Genomic DNA, 23,146 nt, shown 5'->3' with positions numbered 1-23,146 from the left:
TGATCGTCCCAAACAGACTGTTGTAAAACTTGTCAACTTTGCATGATGGTTGCCACTAATTCATTTCTCATGTGCATCTGATTCCTTGTTGGGATTAGGTCTATGTTTACCACTAATCCATCTCTCATGGTTGTACATTGCCATCTTGTAATATTTGCAGAAATTATGGAACATGACAGAGACTTAGAACAAGAAGAGTTGTTGGGGGATATAAACCGTGACGGAGGTGATGATATCTCCTTGTCCTTTCTCAATGACACGAATGGTGAGGGAAGAGAGGATGACGGCTCCAGTGATCGAATGGACGAGGGAGGAGATGACAGCTCCGCCGCTGTTGGATCCTTAACTGTTGCAAAGTGCGGCGAGGTATATATTAATTAATTAAGCCTCTGCTGACTAGATGCATTAATTGTTTTGTATGTACATATATTAACGCTTCTTTCTTCTTTTAACACAACAGATGGAATTGTAGTGCAAGCAAAATAGGATTCCTCCAAGTTTCTACAGGCTAGCACGCAATGGAATTATAGTCTCTGATCACAGACCCATAGACCCCCTATAAGAACTTTAGCTTGTAAAGCAGCCTGTTCATAGGCGACCAGTGGCCCCGTGCCGCCAGCTGCCTAGAAGAATCTCCTATCTGCAGGCATGGAATGGAACAAAAAGAATAAGGACATAAGGGTTCGCAACAGCAAACAGAGGACAACATAAATAAACATAAAACAAAAGACCTACTGAACCTTGAAAGCACAAGTTCATTTAATTGGATGGTCAATTTTCTTGTATGTATTAGTGAGAAATAGGAAAGGTTAATCTCTACTCCATCCTAATGGAGCAGTTGGTGAATAGTCTGCGCGGTTTATTTTTGTTGGTTTATTTTTGTCATCCTCCCACCTCCGTTTTATTTTCGTCATCCTCCCACCCTCCAGTGAAATAAACCGGTGCCAAAAAAAACCCTAGGATCGATCCCTTGTTCCCACAGCAGATCGGTCTCCGCCGCCAACCAGACCTTCGCACGCCCGATCCAGCCCTACGCCCCCTCCGCGGCCGATCCATCCCTGTACCGCGGCCGATCCATGCCCTATGCCGCCGCCGCCGATGCCTCCTCCACCTCCATTCCCAAGCGACGGGTACCTTCTTCTGGTGGAAGCCACACCAGATCCCATCACCGCCGCCCTCGCACATGAAGCCACCGCAGATCCATCCATTTGCCGCCGCCCTCGCACATGAAGCCACCGCCGATCCCTGCGCTACCTCGACGGGAGCCATCGATCGTCTCGCTACAACTAGAAGCTGCAACTTGGGCGGTGCCATGGCTCCTTGTGCAGAGAAAACAAGACGGGGCGAGGTCAGGGAGGAGCAGCAGGAGGAGTGAAGGAAAAGAAGGCGGCGGAGAAGGCTCTGCTCGCCGGAGAGCTCGATCGGCGGCAACGAACTCCGAGCCGCATGTTCTGGCGACGGAGGGCTGGAACCGGTCGATGGGGAGACCTGTAGGGGCGCGGCGGCGGCGGTTTGGGACGGCGGCGAAGCTGCAACTCGGACGGCGCCATGCCTTCCTATGCAGAGAAAACGAGACGAGGGGGAGGTCAGGGAGGAGCAGCAGGAGGAGTGATGAAAGAAGGCGGCGGAGAAGGCTCTGCTCGCTGAGAGCTCGACTGGCACCGACGCTCGCTGTAGCGGCAGTATGCTCGGGCGTACCGGCATGAGAGCTGCAGTTGGTGGGAATTGGCTGCGGGCATAGGAACCGTGGATTGATCCCACGTACACACAGGTACTATAATTTTTCCCCTATGCTTCTTCTAGATTTCGTTTTGAGCTGATGGGTCCGAGATGTGGCAGCACTTCTCGGCTCTATGAAATCCATGGCTCAAGTGTGTGTCCCGGGGTCCGAGCCTCTATCACTTCTTCAGTTCTGGCTTGCTTCAAGAACAAAAAATTTCTGTGTGGAAGACCACTAGCAGAACTGAATGTTGTATGCACCTTCATCTTGCAGTCCAATTACTTGGATTATTTGGGACGAATTCCTTTCTTTTTAACCGTACTACAGTTATATAGCAGGATAAGGATACATGCTTGTACTGCCTCTATCATAAATTGCACATGAGTTGATTCCGAGTTTAGACAGCTAGCAATCAATCACTCTGAAGGTATTGCTCTTTTATTTTATTTCAGATCATGAGGAAATGGGTTCAGATATGTGACTACTCTATGCTGTAATAACTATTCTATGTTGTACTGACTATTCTATGCGACCACCAACACCAAGGGTTCTCTCAGGTGAGATCCCCTCCTTTCAATTTGTTCCCCTTCATTCCCCTATTAGCGTGTGTCAGCTATTTTTCTTGTATAAACTCTAGCAGAGGGAATAAATCTTGGTGATGGATTTACCTTGACGGAACATGATTTACAGATTTTATTTTTAAATTCTGTGTTCCACTGAACTTCTTTCACCGCACTGTCTCCAACACTGTAGCGGCTTGCTCGAATCGTCCACCACCGACCGCCACTGGCGCAAGCTGAAACTCACCCGGGGGAGCACTGGCTGGCGCGATAGTGGCGGTGAGGACCAGGTCAAGGCTTCGCAATAAGCGCCGGATCAAGCCATGAAACATGTTGACGGATTAGTTTTCCACCTCATGTTTACTTCACCATGTAGTTGGGTGTAACGTGAGTTCTGCTCTTCTTCTAGGCTGTTGGGAGGAGCGACCCTGCCATCACGTGGAGAACGAGCGGCTCTTGGTGCTCGACAAGGTGCCTGAGCAAGGCATATTAGTGGACGTGGCTCGACCCTGAACTTGCTTTCCCCAAATTTGTTCAGTGAGCATTGCTATCATATTCTCCTTGCTCTTATCATGGATAGGTTTGGAGTTTGGGTCTTTTTAGTTCTCGCGTTCGGACCATAATGATTGGGGGAGTGGAGATTGGCATGAATAATTGCAATTTTTAACACAAGATCAGACAATGAAGGATTTGTTGTCAAGATATCAAAAGTTGCTCATATCAACTGGAAATATAGAAGTTATATTCAGTCATGCAGACATATAGTTTTTTTTTTTGCATATGAACATAGATTGTCAACGTATATTATTTGGCTCAATAAATTGCGTTGTGAATCACTTCGAATTGTTTGTAACAATGAACATTTTTTCATACAACACCTTAATATGTAGCTTATAAGGCTTTTAGTTTGTGAATAATTTGTTCAAAGAGTCACACTATATCATCACACAAGGCAACGATATATTAAGGTGAAGACTTTGTCATCTATACTTGTTGATACTTTTTCAATTATGCTTACCTTGCATCCTTCTGTTAACAGTTTAGAAATATAGTTATGTTCATTGATTTCTTATACAGTTATCCCACGTCAGTATAGGTTGTGGAGGATCGTATAGTGTTTTCTTTAATTGCAGATCAGGTGTCGTTCACTTTTGCAAGGATAGGCCAGTAAGATATCTAGCATTTCCTTCATGTGGTTGCATCATTTTTTAAACCGTGTAAGTTTTGAGTGAAACTATACTATCTGTTAACACAAGGATAAGCAAGAATGGAATTGATTGTAAGCATTCTTCTTGAGATAGAGACTTTCTGTGTAGTTTGCTGCAAGTGTTTAAATCTGAATTTCAGTTTGAGATATACAACCGGCAATCTGAGGTCAATACTGCTGCTCAGACAATCTAGATATGTCAACAAAATTTCTTTGCAAACTCGTACAGAAGCTTAAGAATATGCCTGCTACTTGGGGATATTGTGGTGTTAAATGACCTAAATCTCGCTTCACATATATCACAATCCGATACGGTGTTTGACAAAACCCGAAATATTTTGGAACAAAAAAGGTTGTGCTAGCAAGTAAATTCACTTCAGCTCAAGACTTGATAAGGCATGTGGCGACCCTAGGAGGTGTTGTTGTGCTCACTCGCATACCATATATTCAGAGTTAAAGTTGTTTGCGTGTTTTCTATGGTCTAAGGTATTTTGAATACATCAGGTTGTTTATGTTTGTTTGTAGCCTGAACCTTGCAGATGGTCTCTATGTTGTAGCTATAATTTTTTTCTCGTGCCGACAGTGGTAACACATGAAACTTAGCACTGTTGATCTTCTAAACTTGAAGTTACAACTGCTTAACCCGATAATAATTTAGTTTTGGAGATTGCAGAAGCCGTTTCAACGAACATAAACGACAGGGGCATCCTGGGTAAATCAGCTAGGAGCAGCCTAGAAAAATGTGACAGTCTCACACTACAGCAGCATGCCTAATGCAAGACACCAGAATAATGATTGGAGCGTTAAAGCCCCTTCTCTTTGGATTTTGATTGGTTTTTCGTGTATGTCCTTTGCTCAGGTATTTACATGTCCGATTTGTTTCTACTAGGTGGTAGTCATTTTTTTAGTCTCATCAATTTTACAATTTTTGTGAAAAGGCGTATGTTTCGCTTTTCAGTTTGATCCCAAACAATATATTGTAGGGTAAAGAAGTGCTTATGTATATGTTCCAATAAAATGTGTGGCAAAATCACTGGAATTATGGTGTTATGAGCTAGAAGATTTTGAAAGCGTACCAATTAAGAAATTACACATATTTACACCTCAGACGGGGAAGCATGTGTTTGATCTTTGCTATCGAGACTCAATATTTCCTACCAGATGTCTAAAACATGTATTATTAGAAGCAAAATATTTACAAGGATTACATGTATGCAATTTTTATGGGTCTATCTAATGTTTGATATCCATGCTTCTAATTATTTGTATTTATTTTGTCTAGCTCTATGAAAATACAATTGTGTCGGCAAATCATATTACAACAGTTGTGACATCCATAAGAAATAGGCACTCCTAGCATTGCCTTGGGAGTTGATATTTTGTCATGAACAGAGAAAGGCCAAAGTTATGTGCAGTAGTTGTCGGAGTGGTTACCATGCCGCAGAACCAATTGATAGATTATCACGTTCTTCATTATTGTTGGCTTAATACTTTACTGTTGTGTTTCTAATTAGAGGGCTGCAGTTGCACCTGAGTTGAGGGGGGTAAATGGAGGATAATGATTATAGTTTATTATTTAGATATTGTATATGAAAATGTCAAGTAATTATAAATATCACATACAATCACTAACGACCTTACTGGATGATTGCTTTCATGGACATTAAAGAAGAAATATCTTACAAGTTGAGTGCAGTTGGTGGGGCCTCAATCCATTTGAGCCAAGAAAAGTAGACATGGTCTGTCCAAAATCTTTTGAGCTATGAATAATAGATGGGGAAAGCTTAAAATATTTTGTGTTGCCATGGGACATGTGTTTTGCTGTAGTAGTACCTAAATTCTAAACTCCAAGTGCCTAATTTCATATGTAATAATTTCTTAGACAATTTCGTAATGCAATCAAGGTTTTGGTTGTAGCATCTTGAAACATTCATTTTAAGAGTACAAAATCCTCCATGTGTTATATTTACTTAATGGATAATAAAGGGTTCCATGTGCTATCTATCATTTGTAATGCAGTGCACAATAAAGGGTTCTATGTTTTTGGGCCACCTTTTCTACTTTTTGTGCATATATGATAGCTACATCGTCGAATTTCATTTCATTCTTTATCGAAATACATTGCAAGTAGAGTCAGTTTCAGTTATTTAACCTATGCTAAAGGTTTTGTTTTACATGTCAAATTTCACATGTTTATATATGCAACCGATATAAATTTTAATAAGCCCGTGGCAACGCACGGGCATTGTACTAGTTGACCTGTATGTATCAGTGAGTAATAGTAAGTCAGTACATGTAACAGAAAACAAATCAGAGCATTAATAAACAGCAAACAAAACACCTACCGGACCCTGAAAGCAGAGGTTTATTTCATTAGATAGTTAATTGACTTGCATGCATTGGTGAGAAAAAAGAAAGGCTTGTCAAATAGCATGCATTAGTGAGCAAGAAGAAGCATTCTTTCATATGTAAAAATGAAGAGGTGGTTCGTTGGATTCTAAGGAACACACAAAAAGGAACAACAATAGTTGTCGCTCTAAATTTAGTACCACACATGTTAAAGCAAGAGGTGTTCTACCGGATGACGAAGCATATATTTATATGAAAGTAGTACCATTTGAGTTGACCATATATAAACAATGACCAAGTAGGCAAGGAGCAGCAGGTCGCATGGACTGCGCACCGACTGCCAAAAGAATATAATTAAGTGGAACCATGGCAAGAATATAATAAGGACAGCAAATCAATTAAACTAAAAGCTCCGATAACACTATAGATGAACCATGGCAAGCACGAATTGATCTAGTCTTCAGTCCAATGAATCAAAGAATAAATGGCTAAATAAAAGAATAAATGGCTATCACTACGTGAAGAGTAGGCAAATACTAACGAAAATTATAATACAGAGTCAAAAAATAGATGTGGTGTCTCATGGCCTGCCGCTCAGCGCCATATGATGCTACCGTCTGGATTACCGATCATCGAATTTGCAGCTGGCATAATAATTTGTAAAACTAATTTAGGATACTTAGCAGGCTTCTACAAGCTAGAATTGAAGACACACTATTATTCCTGAAGATAATAAGCAAGAGTCTCCAAAAGTTCTTCCTTATCCTATATAATAACTTTGCAATGAAAAATAAAATATATTAAGAAACACATCAGGTGGTCATGCATGGAAGAGCACAACTATGCCACTTTGAATGGATGTAACAGATCTACCTTTTGAGAATGACCATAACTTGCGAAACTCAAAAGCATTGTCTTGCAAAGATCACCAACAGTCATCATGCAATGCATGGTGCTACTCTCTAAACCTGCATGTGAACCAACATCAAGTTGGTAAGACAAATATTTCAGATATGAGGGTGTCCAAGGGGGGATATTAGGAAACATGAGAGTGCAGAGCAGACTACCACCCACATCTCCAGAGTTAAAGCCCTATTTCCATAATACCAATTATGATACTTAGAACAATCATCAGAACCGCAAGAAAATAGAACACCTATAAGTATGAACAAGAAAAATGAGAAAATTAGCATGGAAGGAAAGAAGTAGGAGGAGGAGGACCATGGAGACGAACTGTTGTTGCTGGAGTTGCGACACCACCGACAAGGAGGATGATGAGGTGGTGAGAAGCGCAGCGTCGTCCCCCTTCCCTGCTGAAGTTACGCCACCACCGACAAGGAGAATGTGGAGGCGGCCAGAAGGGTGGCGTCGTCCCCTTTCTGCATCCTCTAGTCGCCCCTGGCCCATCATCAGCCTTGCTACTCCTTCCTTCACCTCCATATCCCCTCACTGGTCACCAGCATCGCTGCTCCTTCCCACCCCACCCCCCCACCCCCCACATATGTTCATCACCTCAATTGCACAGATCCGACTGCATATCGTCCTCCGCGACCTGGAGTGACTCACAATGAGAAGAGTGGCAGAGGAAGAGGCCGGTGGGTTGGGGAAGAGGAGGGGCTCGTTGTAGGGGCGGGGATGGAGGAAAGGGCGGCGACACAACACAAATCAGTGGAGAGGAGAGGAGGCGACGAAAGAGGAAGGAACGAGGGTCGCAGCGACGCAGGGCTCGAGGATGGGAGGCGATTGGGGCTTGTGGATGAGAGGGGATTGGGCTAGGTTTTCACGGCACCGTGATTTTGCACCACACAGCCCGCAAAAAACACACTGACTGGCATGTGGACCCAGAGACGAAGGAGCCCACCAGTCATTCAGCGTCAGCCAAAGTCATGTATGTTGACAGTTGTCCAGTTGACAGCAAGGTAATAACGAATACAGTATAACGATCGAGTGGAGAAAATCAAGCCTCCTTTGGTTCATAGGGTAGGAAAACCGTAGGATTGGAAAATCATAGGAAATGAGATGACATGTATCTCAAATTCTATGAGTAGAAATAAGAAAGGAGATGCCCTTTGATTCACATTATAGGATTTTTTCCATTGAGTCTAGGCTAATGTTTATTTTCCTACAAAATTTGAAGGATAGGAAGAATTCCTCCATAGGAATAGGATTCCATTCCTACAGACGAAAGGGCTCTAAATGAATTTTTCTTATATAAATCCTATCCTATGAAATTCCTACAAGGTTCCTGTAAACCAAAGGAGGCCTTCCTCCATTTACTTAGGCCCTTCGCAATGCTCCATGGTGTACATGTGCTTAGCATGCCACATAGGCAAAAAAAATCTGATGTGGCAAGGTAGTTAATAGGAGAGAGAAGATCTTGATCACCCCAGGAAGAACCAACGCCTAGCGCGGGGACCTATGCAAATGACTTAAATGAAAGAAGTTTGCCCTATGCATTGTGAACTTCATGTGCTAAACTATTTTCATTGTGAAGCTTAGATTGAGTTCCAAGAGTATTAAAGAGTTTAACACATGAAGAGCACAAACTAACACTAGTAGAAAACAGAGCTTTAGTTGGGGCCTGGCCTGCCCATTAGTCCCGGTTCTGTCACAAACCGGGACCCATGGGGGGCATACGTCCCAGTTCGTGCGCCCAGGGGGCGGCCCGGGCCTTGGGAGCCATTTGTCCCGGTTCATGTGGACCCTTTTGTCCCGGTTCTAGGCATGAACCGGGACTAGTGGTCCTCGCTCCTGGCCCACAGCCATTAGTTCCAGTTGGTTCCTAGAACCGGCACAGAAGGCGGGCCTTTAGTACTGGTTCAAGCTACGAACCGGGACCAATGAGTTGCCTACATATACCCCCTCGTCGGCGAGCAGAGCACTCCACACTGCTCTATTTTTTCTGGCCGGCGAGGGAAGAGCTTTTGGTGCTCTAGCTCACCTCATATGCACATGAGGTGTCCGATGAAATGCCTGAGCCACACTAGTTAAGCTTTCTCCTATCGAAACTCGACCTTCGAGCTCCATTTTCCCCGAGATTTGTCTAGGTTTAGCGGCCCGTCACGTCTTGTCCCCGTCTTCACCGTCGTCGATCGCCCGTGCCGATCTAGCCGCTGGCACCACCGTTGTAAGCCTCTTGTTCTTATCTTCTTTCTGAAAGAAAAAATTCTTACTTTAGATAGATACTTGTCTAATTTTCTTACTTTTATTATTGCTTTTTATTATATAGTGTGATGGTTTTGGTATCCGCCCCCGTCGGCCCTCGTCCTGTCTATGATTCGGATGTGGTATATATTATCTTTTTATAACTATTTGGTTCCTTTATTGTTTATGACAATTATGCCGACCAACGTGACATAGATTTTATTTATCTAGGAGGTAGTTGAACCAGAAATTCCAGCCGACCCTATTGTCGAGAGGTTAAATTTAGTTGAAGAAGAAAACAATTACTTGAAGGAAAAAATAAAACAATTGGGGAGGGGAAGATGATATTGGAGTTGCATGTTGCGGATGTCGTCGATGATCACAAGATCCAGATGGATGCAATGCGGTTGAAGATTAGAAAGATTAGTAAATATGCTATTCATACCGAGGCTTGGTATCATTATGCCGTTGGATGAATTGTTACTTTGGTTGTGATTATGATCGCATTTGTTGTTGCATTGAAGGGTTTTACATAGCTTCAATGTATGCTTTAACTAGATGCTCTGGAGAGCTATATGTTGTTCAATGAGAACTATGTATGTACTTTGGTTTTAATGTGATGATGAACTTCTATTAATTTGGTCACTTATCTATCCATGTGAATCTGTAATGGTTTTTGACACACATAATTATATATAATGCATGCAGATGAACCGGCAATGGTTGTACGGTCACAAACACACCTCCGAGTACACTAAGGGCCTGCATAATTTTCTCGAAGTGGCTGAGGCAAACAAGCAGAATGGTTTTATGTGTTGTCCATGCCCTAATTGTGGGAATACGAAATCTTACTCTGACAGGAAAATCCTTCACACCCACCTGCTTTATAAGGGTTTCATGCCACACTATAATGTTTGGACGAAGCACAGAGAAATAGGGGTTATGATGGAAGACAATGAAGAAGAAGAGGACTGTCGGTGTCAAAACCGGCGGATCTCGGGTAGGGGGTCTCGAACTGTGCGTCTAGGCAGATGGTAACAGGAGACAAGGGACACGATGTTTTTACCCAGGTTCAGGCCCTCTCGATGGAGGTAAAACCCTACTCCTGCTTGATTAATATTGATGATATGGGTAGTACAATAGTAGATCTACCACAAGATCAGAGAGGCTAAACCCTAGAAGCTAGCCTATGGTATGATTGTTGTTCGTCCTACGGACTAAATCTCTCCGGTTTATATAGACACCGGAGAGGGCTAGGGTTACACAGAGTCGGTTACAATGGGAGGAGATCTACATGTCGTATCGCCAAGCTTGCCTTCCACGCCAAGGAAAGTCCTATCCGGACACGGGACGAAGTCTTCAATCTTGTATCTTCATAGTCCGGGAGTCCGGCCAAAGGTCATAGTCCGGCCATCCGGACACCCCCTAATCTAGGACACCCTCAGTAGCCCCTGAACCAGGATTCAATGACGACGAGTCCGGCGCGCAAATTGTCTTCGGCATTGCAAAGCGGGTTCCTCCTCCGAATACTTCATAGAAGATGTTCAACACAAGGATAGTGTCCGGCTCTGCAAAATAGTTTCCACATACCACCGTAGAGAGAATAATATTCGCACAAATCTAATCTGCTGACGTATTCCGTAGCGTGACATCATGCCACAGCCAAGCCTTTATTTGAATCGTTTTACTGTCCCACCTCAGCGTGTTTAGCGAGGTGGTTTCCTTGGCACGTCTTCTCAAAGCAGAGATCGTGTCCCCTTATTCTAGGATTCTCATCAATACGGGCATGGGTAACCCAACGGCACCATTAATCACGACGCTTGGGAGATAAGCGAGTTTTACTAGGCTGGTGGGGGCTCATAGTTTCGGCCGCCCATATAAGGGGATAAGGATCTACCCTTTCCATCTACGCCTTCTTCCTCCTTTGCTTATCCATTTCCGCGCACTCGAGCTCCAGCGCCCAAGTCTGCACTTCCCACCTCAACCTTCTCCAATCATGTCTGGAGCGGGAGGTAGATGGATGGCCTCCACCGTCATGGAGGGGCACATCAAAAAGTTGAGGAAGGCCGGATACTTGTCTGACGACATCGCGCACTGGCTTCTAGATGAGGGGCAACTCATCCCCACCTCTAGGCCCCATGAGAGGGTGGTGTTCCTCACCCATTTCCTCCGCGGACTTGGCTTCCCACTTCACCCATTTGTCCGAGGGCTCATGTTCTACTACGGCCTAGATTTCCATGATCTGGCCCCGAACTTCATCCTCAACATCTCGGCGTTTATCATCGTGTGCGAGTCCTTCCTCCGCATCAAGCCTCACTTCGGCCTATGGCTGAAGATCTTCATTGTTAAGCCGAAGGTCCTGGGCGGCCGGCAAGCGGAGTGTGGAGGCGCCATGGTGGGAAAGATGCCCAACGTCACATGGCTCGAGGGCTCCTTCGTGGAAACCATCAAAGGGTGGCAATCAGGGTGGTTCTACATCACCGAGCCGCGTGACCCTGAATGGGCAGCGACCCCCAAATTCCAATCTGGCATCCCCACCCGGCTCACATCCTGGAAAGAGACGGGCCTGTTGTGGGGTAATCCGGAAGAGGTGACCGGACTCCAAACCTGCATCCAAGACCTATTGAACAAGAAGGTTAAACTTGTCAACATAGTCCAAGCCATGCTCTTCCGCCGGATCCTCCCGTGTCAACGACGGGCTTTCAACTTGTGGGAGTTCGACCCGACCCAGCACCAGACTTTGTCCAGGCTCTTCCACAAAAAGCACGAGGACGCCTGCAAGGTGCTATTCAAGAGCTCCGAGGTTTCCCCTCCGGTCACCGAGGATCACGGATTCTGCGCCAAGCGCCAAGCCACCGAAGTAAGCTTGTTTCTATCCTTTATAGGACAATTGATTTTCATAGTTTGACTCTATGCAGGATCTAAACTCCCGCTCCTTTGACAGGACTGGAAGAGGACGTCCGAACAGTTTGACTGTCCGGCCCCTTTGCCCGAAGGCCCAACAGATGCACGCTTGACGAAGTTGCTGGTTCCGGCACCTCACGTGGTGCCGGAGAAGAAGGCCAAGAAGAAGGCCACGGGGACTCGAAAGAGTTTCCGGCACCTGGTGGTGTCGGATTCATCGCCCGACGACCCCGAAGCTCCCTCCGCCTCCCAAGAGGAGGAGGAGGAAGAAGAAGCCTCTCCCCCTCCAGCGGGGGGAGGAAAGAAAAGGAAGGCCGCCCCAACTGGGGAGGCCGGAGGGTCCAAGAAGGGGAAGACCCTTCTTCCGGACTACGCCTCCGACGCCGACGACGGCGGAGAGGAATGGCCATCCCGGGCCAAGCCCCTAGCAAAGTCGTAAGTATCCGGATACCAGAATAAATCATGGCGTTCTTCTATTGTACAGTACCTTCTGACGCCGAATTAAATCATGCAGTCCGCCCAAGGCTCAGCTCGGCGATTCGTCGAGCGGCTCCCTGGATTCGTCGGATGTGAATAGCACTTCACTCCCGACTGCTACCTCCCCTCGCCCTACGGACGATGCCGAGGTGGAGTCCCAAAAGGGGCTAAACCAGGAGGAGGTGGTCCTGGAGGCGCCACAAGGCGACCTCCCGGACTCCAGGCCCAAAGGGGATGAAGTCCGGCCCTGGGCCGAGCACCGCTCCAGAACCTTCAGTGATTCCGGAGTCCGGCAGGCGGCCCCCTCGCAAGAAGGGCAAGCCTACGACGCCGGCGGCCTTCGTCCAACCGGAGGCGCCGGACAATTTGCTGGAGGTGCTTAACGGCGCCTCCATCCCGCTCTATTATGAGTGCGGTGGTCCAGAAGGTTCAGTCCGCCAAGAGCGGGCTGACAGAAGCCTGTACGAGCCTTCTAACAGGTTTCGAGGTATGTATTTAAAACATGTAAAAATGTTACCGCATAGACAGTAGCCCCTGATGCTTAGTTTGGCATTCTGAAAGAAAAGCCGGACTGAGGATCTAAAAAAGATATACGCAGGAGTCTAACAGAAATATGTCAATACGGGAATGCAGGCTGCGTTGCTGACCTCTGCCGCACTGACTGCGGAGGTCGATGCATTGAAGTAGAGCCTCGAGCGGTCTGAGAACGAGCTCGGCCTTGCCAAGAAGCAGCTCGAGGACAAGGAAGGTATGTAGTACCTCATGTAAGTATATATAAAAATACCTAGTTGCAAATAATGACAGGAACAACGTGAATGTTATAGGGGCCACAACCGAGGTGGCGACCCTGAAGGGAGCGCTTTCCAAGGCCGAACGCGATGCGGCCGTGGAGCACACCGAGCGAGAGAAACAAGAGGAGCAGGTGGCGGAGGTGCGGCAAGAGCTCAATACTCTTGTGAAAAAACATAAGAGTTTAGAGCTTGACTCGAAGACTCGAGAGTCCAAGCTTGCCTCGGCGCTTGAAAGCGCCAAATCTGCCAAGGCAGAAGCCCAAAAATCCCTCCAGGAGATTGAGGCGATGAAAAAGATTGCGGCGGGTAAGGCATTCTTCATGCAAAGCAAGCACGTGAAAGTAAATTACCTGTTACTTACCCGAATCCGGAGCTCTCCAGGAGCATTCGCAGATCTACCCCGCAGTGTATCCGCCGCCGCCGCATTCTACCGGGCCGAGGAAGGGAGCTCGACGGAGAAGGTGTTCTGGTCCCAGTATGCTGAGGCCGGACACCCGGTGCCCCTGAGCGACCAGCTGAAGCAGTTGGTTGAGCTTCATAAGGCAGCCGAACAGGCCATGAAGTGCCTGATAGGCCGACTGTGGCCTGGGGAGGCCATGCCTTTGAGCTACTTTCGGCTGGTGCAGCGGCTGGTGGATGCCTGTCCACGGCTTGAAGTCATCAAGCGCTCCGTATGCATCGAGGGCGCCAGTAGGGCTTTTGCCCGTGCTAAAGTGCACTGGGGCAAGCTGGATGCTGAGAAGCTGGTGAAGGATGGGCCACCGAAGGGGAAGGAGCATCGCAGGCCCGAGATGTATTATGAGGGCGTCCTGAAGGGTGCCCGTCTTGTACCGAATGAATGTACCAGAGATGTAATTTTTGAGTAAACTCGCTCGTGTTTGTCCTGTGCGCTGAAAACTTGTTCATATGCGCTAAGCAACGCTTTTTGAATTTAAAATATTACCTTCTGTGCGGCCGTTTATTAAATATGAGAGATGCAAGTCGTCGGCTTCTACCCCCATGCCACAAGTGCTGGTGTGTTCGGGATAAACCTGAGCGCTCTTGTTCACATTGTTGGGTCCGTCTAGGGAGGCGCTCAGCACAACGAACAAGGCAATCAGACTTATAATGCTTTATCACTCTCACTTAGCCATAGAATTCTATAATTTTAAATTTCGGCAAAGCCCCTAGTATTCGGAAGACTGAGTTCGGGGCGCTATCCACGCCTAGGCCGGATAAATCCAGCTCCTCGCTCTAAGCGGCATAAGTCTTTAGGGACTCGAAAAACCTCTCGAACAGCGATCGGTCTCTCGCCCTATCATGACGGTCAGTTTTAGCTTTCTCTACTGAGGTGTTAACGCTGCTCAACTGGGGCACAATCGCAGTAGTTCTCCCAGCGCTACCTTAGCCGATATAACGAAACATAAGGTACCAAAACATGGGAGCCGGGCAAACCCAACTATTGACCCAAGACATGATTCAGAGCCGATGCATATAGTGCTATAAGTTCAGGGTGCCGCACTCATGAGAGTGTTCGGTCTTCTCACACCGTATTTTGGGGAACTTAAGCCCCTGGTGTATTGGCCGTACCAAAGTGTACGGTTGCATAATGTCATGACTGAACATATTTACATGAAAAAGGAATGCAATAATAGACAAGAGCTATGTATTGTTTATTAAAGGGCTGCTATGAAAGCAGAGTGATACAAATAGTACGATAAGCAAGAGATGGGATTATTTGACCTGTCCCCCTCCAGGGGCAAGCTGCGAAACTTTAAGTAAGATAGGTATTTAGCTCGTTATAGAGACCACCTGGACTTTCGACCTGGCTTGCTATCTCCCTGGCTGTTGCATCGTGTGTTCGGCGAGCATACTGCCGGACAGGCCTTCCGAAGAGTGGAGTCCTGAAAGTAAGAAAAGAGAAATGACAAAATCGGAAGCCCCTAGTGCAGTTGAGCCGCATGCTGGGCATGCCGCGGTTGTGCCCCTCCCCTTATGCCCATGGTATTTCCAGAGCGTAATTATGTACACGTGGTACTGGTTTTGCAATCTCACGAGGGCTGGGGTTGGGGCTGCACTGCTATGCTTGCTCGGAACGTGCCAGACGGTCTTGTTGTAGGTTACTCCGGGCGCGCTTGACGGTGTCCGGACGTTTAACAGCCGGACTGGAGAATTGCCTAAAAAGGCTACTTTGTACTTCCGCCACGAGGGCTGCCGTGTGCTCCTCTCTTCGGAGAGAACGTTCGGTGTTTCCATTGACCATAATGAATCCTCGAGGGCCTGGCATCTTGAGCTTGAGGTATGCGTAGTGCGGCACCGCATTGAATTTTGCAAATGCGGTTCGTCCGAGCAGGGCGTGATAGCCACTGCGGAACAGGACTATGTCGAAGATTAACTCCTCGCTTCAGAAATTATCCGGGGATCCGAAGACCACTTCGACTGTAACTGAGCCTGTACAGCTGGCCTCTACACCTGGTATGACGCCTTTAAAGGTCGTATTTGTGGGTTTAATCCTTGAGGGATCTATGCCCCCTTTCCGCACTGTATCCTGGTAAAGCAGGTTCAGGCTGCTGCCACCGTCCATGAGGACTCTAGTGAGGTAAAATCCGTCAATGATTGGGTCTAGGACCAATGCAGCGAATCCGCCGTGACGAATGCTAGTAGGGTGGTCCCTTCGATCAAAAGTGATCGGGCAGGAGGACCATGGGTTGAACTTTGGGGCGACTGGCTCCAACGCATATACGTCCCTGAGCGCACGCTTCTGTTCCCTTTTGGGGATGTGGGTTGAGTATATCATGTTCACCGTCTGCACTTGTGGGGGGAAGCCCTTCTGTCCTCTGTTGTTCGGCGGCCGGGGCTCCTCCTCGTCATCGCTATGCAGCCCCTTGTCTCTGTTTTTGGCACTCAACTTGCCTGCCTGCTTGAACACCCAACAATCCCTGTTGGTGTGATTGGCTAGTTGTTCGGGGGTGCCGTGTATCTGGCACGAGTGATCGAGTATCCGGTCTAAATTGGATGGGCCCGGAGTATTTCTTTTGAATGGCTTCTTCCGCTGACCCGGTTTAGAGCCTCTGAATCCGGCATTAACTGTCGTATCCTCAGTATTGTCGTCGTTAATGCGGCGCTTGTGCTTGTTGCGACGCGACCTGCCATTGTTGTCCTTGGTATCTGAATTACCAGGGCTCTTGGTCATGTTATTACTACGAGCTAGCCAACTGTCTTCTCCCGCGCAAAAGCGGGTCATGAGTGTTGTGAGGGCTCTCATGGATTTCGGCTTTTCCTGTCCAAGGTGCCGGGCAAGCCATTCGTCACGTATGTTGTGTTTGAAGGCTGCGAGGGCCTCTGCGTCCGGACAGTCAACTATTTGATTTTTCTTGGTTAGGAACCGTGTCCAGAATTGTCTGGCCAATTCCTCTGGCTGCTGAATTATGTGGCTTAGGTCATCGGCGTCTGGTGGTCGCACATAAGTGCCTTGGAAGTTGTCAAGGAATGCGGATTCCAGGTCCTCCCAGCAACCAATTGACCCAGCTGGCAAGCTGTTAAGCCAATGCCGAGCTGGTCCTTTAAGCTTGAGTGGGAGGTATTTTATGGCATGTAGATCATCACCACGGGCCATGTGGATATGAAGGAGATAATCCTCGATCCATACCGCAGGATCTGTTGTGCCATCGTATGATTCGATGTTTACGGGTTTAAAACCCTCGGGGATTTGATGATCCATTACTTCATCTGTGAAGCATAGTGGGTGTGCAGGTCCCGCGCGTTTCCCCGTGCCTTGGTACTTTTTGAATGGCGCCGGGGTGCGGCTTGAGTTGAGGGCCGAAAGGCCTCTCTGTCGCGGCCACGGGGTGGCCGATCGGCCGCATCATACGCTGGTGATGTAGGTTTAGTTGCTTCCTCCTCTAGTTGGGGTAGCAGCCTGCGCTTTGGGTAGCTCTTGGAGGGGCGTCCGAGTTTGTACTCTTCGGCCGCCAGGACTTCAGTCCATCTGTCGGCTAGCAAATCTTGGTCAGCTCTAAGCTGCTGCTGTTTTCTTTTGAGGCTGCTTGCTGTGGCCATAAGCCTGCGTTTGAAATGCTCTTGTTCGACGGGATCCTCAGGCACGACAAATTCGTCGTCGTCGAGGCTTGCCTCGTCTTTGGAGGGAGGCATATAATTGTCGTCCTCGACCTCTCTGTCTGCCGCTCTCTCACGAGGGCTGGCTTCTCCATCCTCCTGTGCTGAATCCTGCTGGAGGGGTTTGTCTTCGGCACTGTCCGGGGTGTTATTGTCTATGGTGGCGGAATCACCGTTTTTGCTGTGGTGGGATTTAGAGCGGCACCGCTGACGTCGGCTCTTATGCTGCTTCTTGGAGGGGTCATCCTCCGTTTTTCCATCGCCATTCCCTTCTTTTGGGGTGTCCACCATGTATATGTCATATGACGAGGTGGCTTTCCAGTGCCCTATAGGCGCTGGTTCTTGGTCGTCTCCTTCATTGGCGTCCATACTGTCGATGTCTTCAGAGTCGAAGTCGAGCATGTCGGTTAAATCTTCGACAGTGGCTATGAAGTGGGTGGTGGGTGGGTTTCGAATTTCTTCGTCGTCCGCATCCCAACCTTGCTGACCATAGTCCGGCCAGGGCTCTCCTGATAAAGAGAGAGACTTTAGTGAATTCAGGATGTCGCCAAAGGGCGAGCGCTGAAAGATGTCCACAGCGGTGAACTCCATGATCGGAGCCCAATTGGGTTTGATCGGAAGGGGTGCGGAAGATTCAGAGTCCGGAAAGGAGTCCGACACCTTGGAGTCACGAGCTTCACAAAGGACAAGGCTGGTATTCGGCTCGATCGCCGTACAGATTGCAGCCCCCGAGGCGGCGTCTAGCCACCCGTCCTCGACCGGCGCAGTCGGCTCCGAGCTAAGGGTCGGAGCGGACACCTGAGAGGCGCTCTGGGCACTGGCCGGTGGCAGAGCTAGATCATGCCCATCGTGACAGTGCGGCGCGCTCGGCTGTGGCTCGAATACGTCGAAGATCAAGTCCCCACGGATGTCAGCCATGTAGTTCAAATTTCCAAATCTAACCAGATGTCCAGGGGCGTAGCTTTCGATCTGCTCCAGATGGCCAAGCGAATTGGCCCGCAGTGCAAAGCCGCTGAATACGAAGATCTGTCCGGGGAGAAAAGTCTCACCCTGGACCACGTTGTGGTTGATGATCGAAGAAGCCATCAGGCCTAAAGTTGACGACACAGAGGAACTCTCAATGAAAGCACCAATGTCGGTGTCAAAATCGGCGGATCTTGGGTAGGGGGTCCCGAACTGTGCGTCTAGGCGGATGGTAACAGGAGACAAGGGACACGATGTTTTTACCCAGGTTCGGGCCCTGTCGATGGAGGTAAAACCCTACTCCTACTTGATTAATATTGATGATATGGGTAGTACAAGAGTAGATCTACCACGAGATCAGAGAGGCTAAACCCTAGAAGCTAGCCTTTGGTATGATTGTTGTTCGTCCTACGGACTAATTCTCTCCAGTTTATATAGACACCGGAGAGGGCTAGGGTTACACAGAGTCGGTTACAATGGGAGGAGATCTACATGTCGTATCGCCAAGCTTGCCTTCCATGCCAAGGAAGTCCTATCCAGACACGGGACGAAGTCTTGAATCTGGTATATTCATAGTCCAGGAGTCCGGCCAAAGGTCATAGTCTGGCCATCCGGACACCCCCTAATCCAGGACTCCCTCAAGGTCGATTACAACTATGTGCCCCCTGAATACGGTGATGCTGCAACAGGGGAAGCTGCTGAAGATCAAGAGGAACCAGACGATGTGCCTGATGATGATGATCTCCGCCGGGTCATTGTTGATGCAAGGACATAGTGCGAAAGTCAAAAGGAGAAGCTGACGTTCGATCACATGTTAGAGGACCACAAAAAAGGGTTGTACCCCAATTGGGAAGATGGCAACACAAAGCTCGGTAATGTACTGGAATTGCTACAGTGGAAGGCAGAGAATGTTGTGCCTGACAAAGGATTTGAGAAGCTACTGAAAATATTGAAGATGAAGCTTCCAAACGACAATGAATTGCCCGACAGTACGTATGCAGCAAAGAACGTCATCTGCCCTCTAGGATTGGAGGTGCAGAAGATACATGCATGCCCTAATGACTGCATCCTCTACCACGGTGCGTACTAGGATTTGAACACATGCCCGGTATGCGGTGCATTGCGGTATAAGATCAGACGAGATGACCCTGGTGATGTTGACGGCGAGCCCCCCAAGAAGAGGGTTCCTGCGAAGGTAATGTGGTATGCTCCTATAATACCACGGTTGAAACGTTTGTTCAAAAACGAAGAGCATGCCAAGTTGATGCGATGGCATAGAGAAGACCGTAAGAAAGACGGGAAGTTGAGAGCACCCGCTGACGGGTCGGAGTGGAGAAAAATCAAGAGAAAATACTAGGCTGAGTTTGCAGGTGACCCAAGGAACATATGGTTTGGTTTAAGCGTGGATGGCATTAAACCTTTTGGGGAGCAGAGCAGCAATCACAGCACCTGGCCCGTGACTCTATGTATGTATAACCTTCCTCCTTGGATGTGCATGAAGCGGAAGTTCATTCTGATGCCAGTTCTCATCCAAGGCCCTAAGCAACCTGGCAAAGACATTGATGTGTACCTAAGGCCATTAGTTGAAGAACTTTTATAGCTGTGGAATGGAAACGGTGCACGTGTGTGGGATGAGCACAAACAGGAGGAATTTAACCTGCATGCGTTGCTGTTTGTAACCATCAACGATCGGCCCGCTCTTAGTAACCTTTCAAGACAGACAAAAAAGGGATACCACGCATGCACGCACTAATTAGCTGACACCAAAAGTATATACCACGACAAATGCAGGAAGAATGTGTACCTGGGCCATCTACGATTTCTTCCGACCAACCATCAATGTCGAATGAAAGGCAAGCATTTCAAAGGAGAGGCAGATCAATCGGAAGAAGCCTGCCATGCGTATCGGTGATCACGTACTTGCTATGGTCAATGATTTACATGTAATATTTGGAAAGGATCCCGACGGACTATCTGTTCCGAATGACGCTGAGGGACGCGCACCCATGTGGAAGAAGAAATCTATATTTTGGGACCTACCCTACTGGAAAGATCTAGAGGTCCGCTCTTCAATCGACGTGATGCACATGACGAAGAACCTTTGCGTGAACCCGCTAGGCTTCTTGGGCGTGTATGGGAAGACAAAAGATACACCGGAGGCATGGGAGGACCTGCAATATTGGCACGAAAAAGACGGCATGCCTCCAAAGCAGTATGAAGGTCCTGCAAGCTACGCTCCTACCAAAGAAGAGAAGGAAATCTTCTTTGAAAGCCTGCTCAGTATAAAGGTCCCATCTGGCTTCTCATCGAATATAAAGGGAATAATTAATATGCGAAAGAAAAAGTTCCACAACCTAAAGTCTCATGACTGCCACGTGATTATGACACAACTACTTTCGGTTGCATTGAGGGGGATTCTACCGTAAAACGTCTGATTAGCCATTGTGAAGCTAAGTTCATTCCTCAATGCAATCTCTCAGAAGGTGATCGATCCAGAAATCATACCAAGGCTAAGGAGCAATGTGGCACAGTGTCTTGTCAGTTTCAAGCTGGTGTTCCCACCATCCTTCTTCAATATCATGACGCACGTCCTAGTTCATCTAGTCGACGAGATTGTCATTCTAGGCCCCGTATTTCCACACAATATGTTCCCCTTTGAGAGGTTCATGGGAGTCCTAAAGAAATATGTCCGTAACCGCGCTAGGCCAGAAGGAAGCATCTCGATGGGCCATCAAATAGAGGATGTCATTGGGTTTTGTGTTGACTTCATTCCAAGCCTTAAGAAGATAGGTATCCCTAAATCACGGTATGAGGGGAACTGACTAGAAAAGGCATGCTTGGAGATAACTCAATAATATGCAGGGACGGGCATTCTTGGTCTCAAGAACACTACACAGTTCTACAGAACTCTACCTTGGTGATCCCGTATGTCGACGAACACAAGAACAGTCTGCGCTCCAAACATCCGAAGGAGTGTGACGACTGGATTACATGTGATACCGTCAGGACTTTCAGCAGTTGGTTGGAAACATGTCTCAGAGGTGACAACACTGTTTGTGATGAGTTGTACTCATTGTCCAGGGGACCATCTTCGAATGTATTGACTTACAAAGGATAAGAGATAGATGGGAATACATTTTACACAATCGCCCAAGATCAAAAGAGCACCAACAAAAATAGCTGTGTCCGCTTTGATGCAGCAACCAAGAGGGGAAAGGACACATATTATGGTTACATAGTGGACATATGGTAACTTGACTACGGACATGATTTTAAGGTCCCTTTGTTTAAGTGCAAATGGGACAATATGTCAGGAGGCGGGGTATAGGTAGACCCACAGTATGGAATGACAACAGTGGATCTGAACAATCTTGGGTACACTGACGAACCGTTCGTCCTAGCCAATAATGTGGCGCAGGTTTTTTATGTGAAGGACATGTCTACCAAACCGAGAAAAAGAAAAGATAAGGAAGTGAATACATCACACGATGAGCCAGAGTGCCACATAGTTCTTTCAGGAAAAAGAGACATCATGGGAGTGGAGGGCAAGATAGACATGTCTGAAGATTATGAAAAGTTTCATGAAATTCCTCCCATTCAAAGTCAAGGCTGGCCCAAGCACCCGGTTAAACGATGAAGATTATCCATGGTTACTGCGCAATAAGCAAAGAATAGAAGCAAAGATAAAAGTGAAGACTTTCTCTCCACAACTATTATGATGATGCCTTTGATCTAGAATATCCATGTAACAGACAAGTCTCCGTATGAAACCCTGATACTTCGAAAGAGATTGTCCATTTTGTACATGAAGTGCATCCAGTTTTTGCCGTAACCCTATCACCTTTCTAGCACATGCTATTTGGGTGAAATGATGATACTATGCCAACTTTCAACCTTTTCAAAGTTCATTTGTAGTGCTTTTCGATTTCAGGGTCATTTAGCTCAAAAAAATCAGTAAATGCATGAAAAATAACAAATGAAGTCAGAAAGGGTTGAAAATTGATGATGTGGCTTTGAATGGTGCATTTTGAACACACAAAAAGTATGGAGTTCAAATGAGTTCAAAAAAAAATGAAATCCCTTTGTAACAGATGAGTTTTCGTTTGAAACCCTGATAGTTCGAAAGAAATTGTCCATTTTGTACACGAAGTGCATCCAGTTTTTCCCATAACCCTCTCAACATTTGAGCACATGCTATGTGGGTGAAATGATGATACCATGCCAACTTTGAACCTTTTCAGAATTCATTTGAGTACTTTTCAATTTCAGGGTCATTTAGTTCAAAACAAATCAGTAAATGCATGAAAAATAACAAATGAAGTCAGAAAGGGTTGACAATTGATGCTTTGTCTTTGAATGGTGCATTTTGAACACACAAAAATTTTGGAGTTCAAATAAGTTCAAAAAAATGAAATCCCTTTGTAACAGTTGAGTTTTCGTCTGAAACCCTGATACTTCGAAAGAGATTGTCCATTTTGTACACGAAGTGCATCCAGTTTTTCCCGTAACCCTCTCAACTTTTTTAGCACATGCTATGTGGGTGAAATGATGATACAATGCCAACTTTCAACCTTTTCAGAGTTCATTTGTAGTGCTTTTCAATTTCAGAGTCATTTAGCTTAAGGAATGAACTAATATAAAAAAGAATGGGCTAATAGCAAAAATAGAAGTAATAGCTGACAGAATGGACTAAAAATAATCAATTAAAATATTGTGTTATGATCAACTAAAACAAAAGTATAATATTCTTCAATAGAAAAAAGAAAATCAACTAAAAAACTTTTATAAAACTCTAATAGAAAAAGGAATCAACTAAAAAGCTTTTATAAACCTCTAGTATTTTTTAAAGTAAAATTATATAAAATTTATGCAACTAAAATTATCAAAGTATTTTCTGTTTAAAACATTAAAAGGCAAAAAGAATTTTCATCAAATC

The sequence above is a fragment of the Triticum dicoccoides genome, chromosome 4A (assembly GCF_002162155.2).
Source record: "Triticum dicoccoides isolate Atlit2015 ecotype Zavitan chromosome 4A, WEW_v2.0, whole genome shotgun sequence".
Classification (NCBI taxonomy): Eukaryota; Viridiplantae; Streptophyta; class Magnoliopsida; order Poales; family Poaceae; genus Triticum; species Triticum dicoccoides.
Note: the sequence above shows the minus strand (reverse complement) of the source record.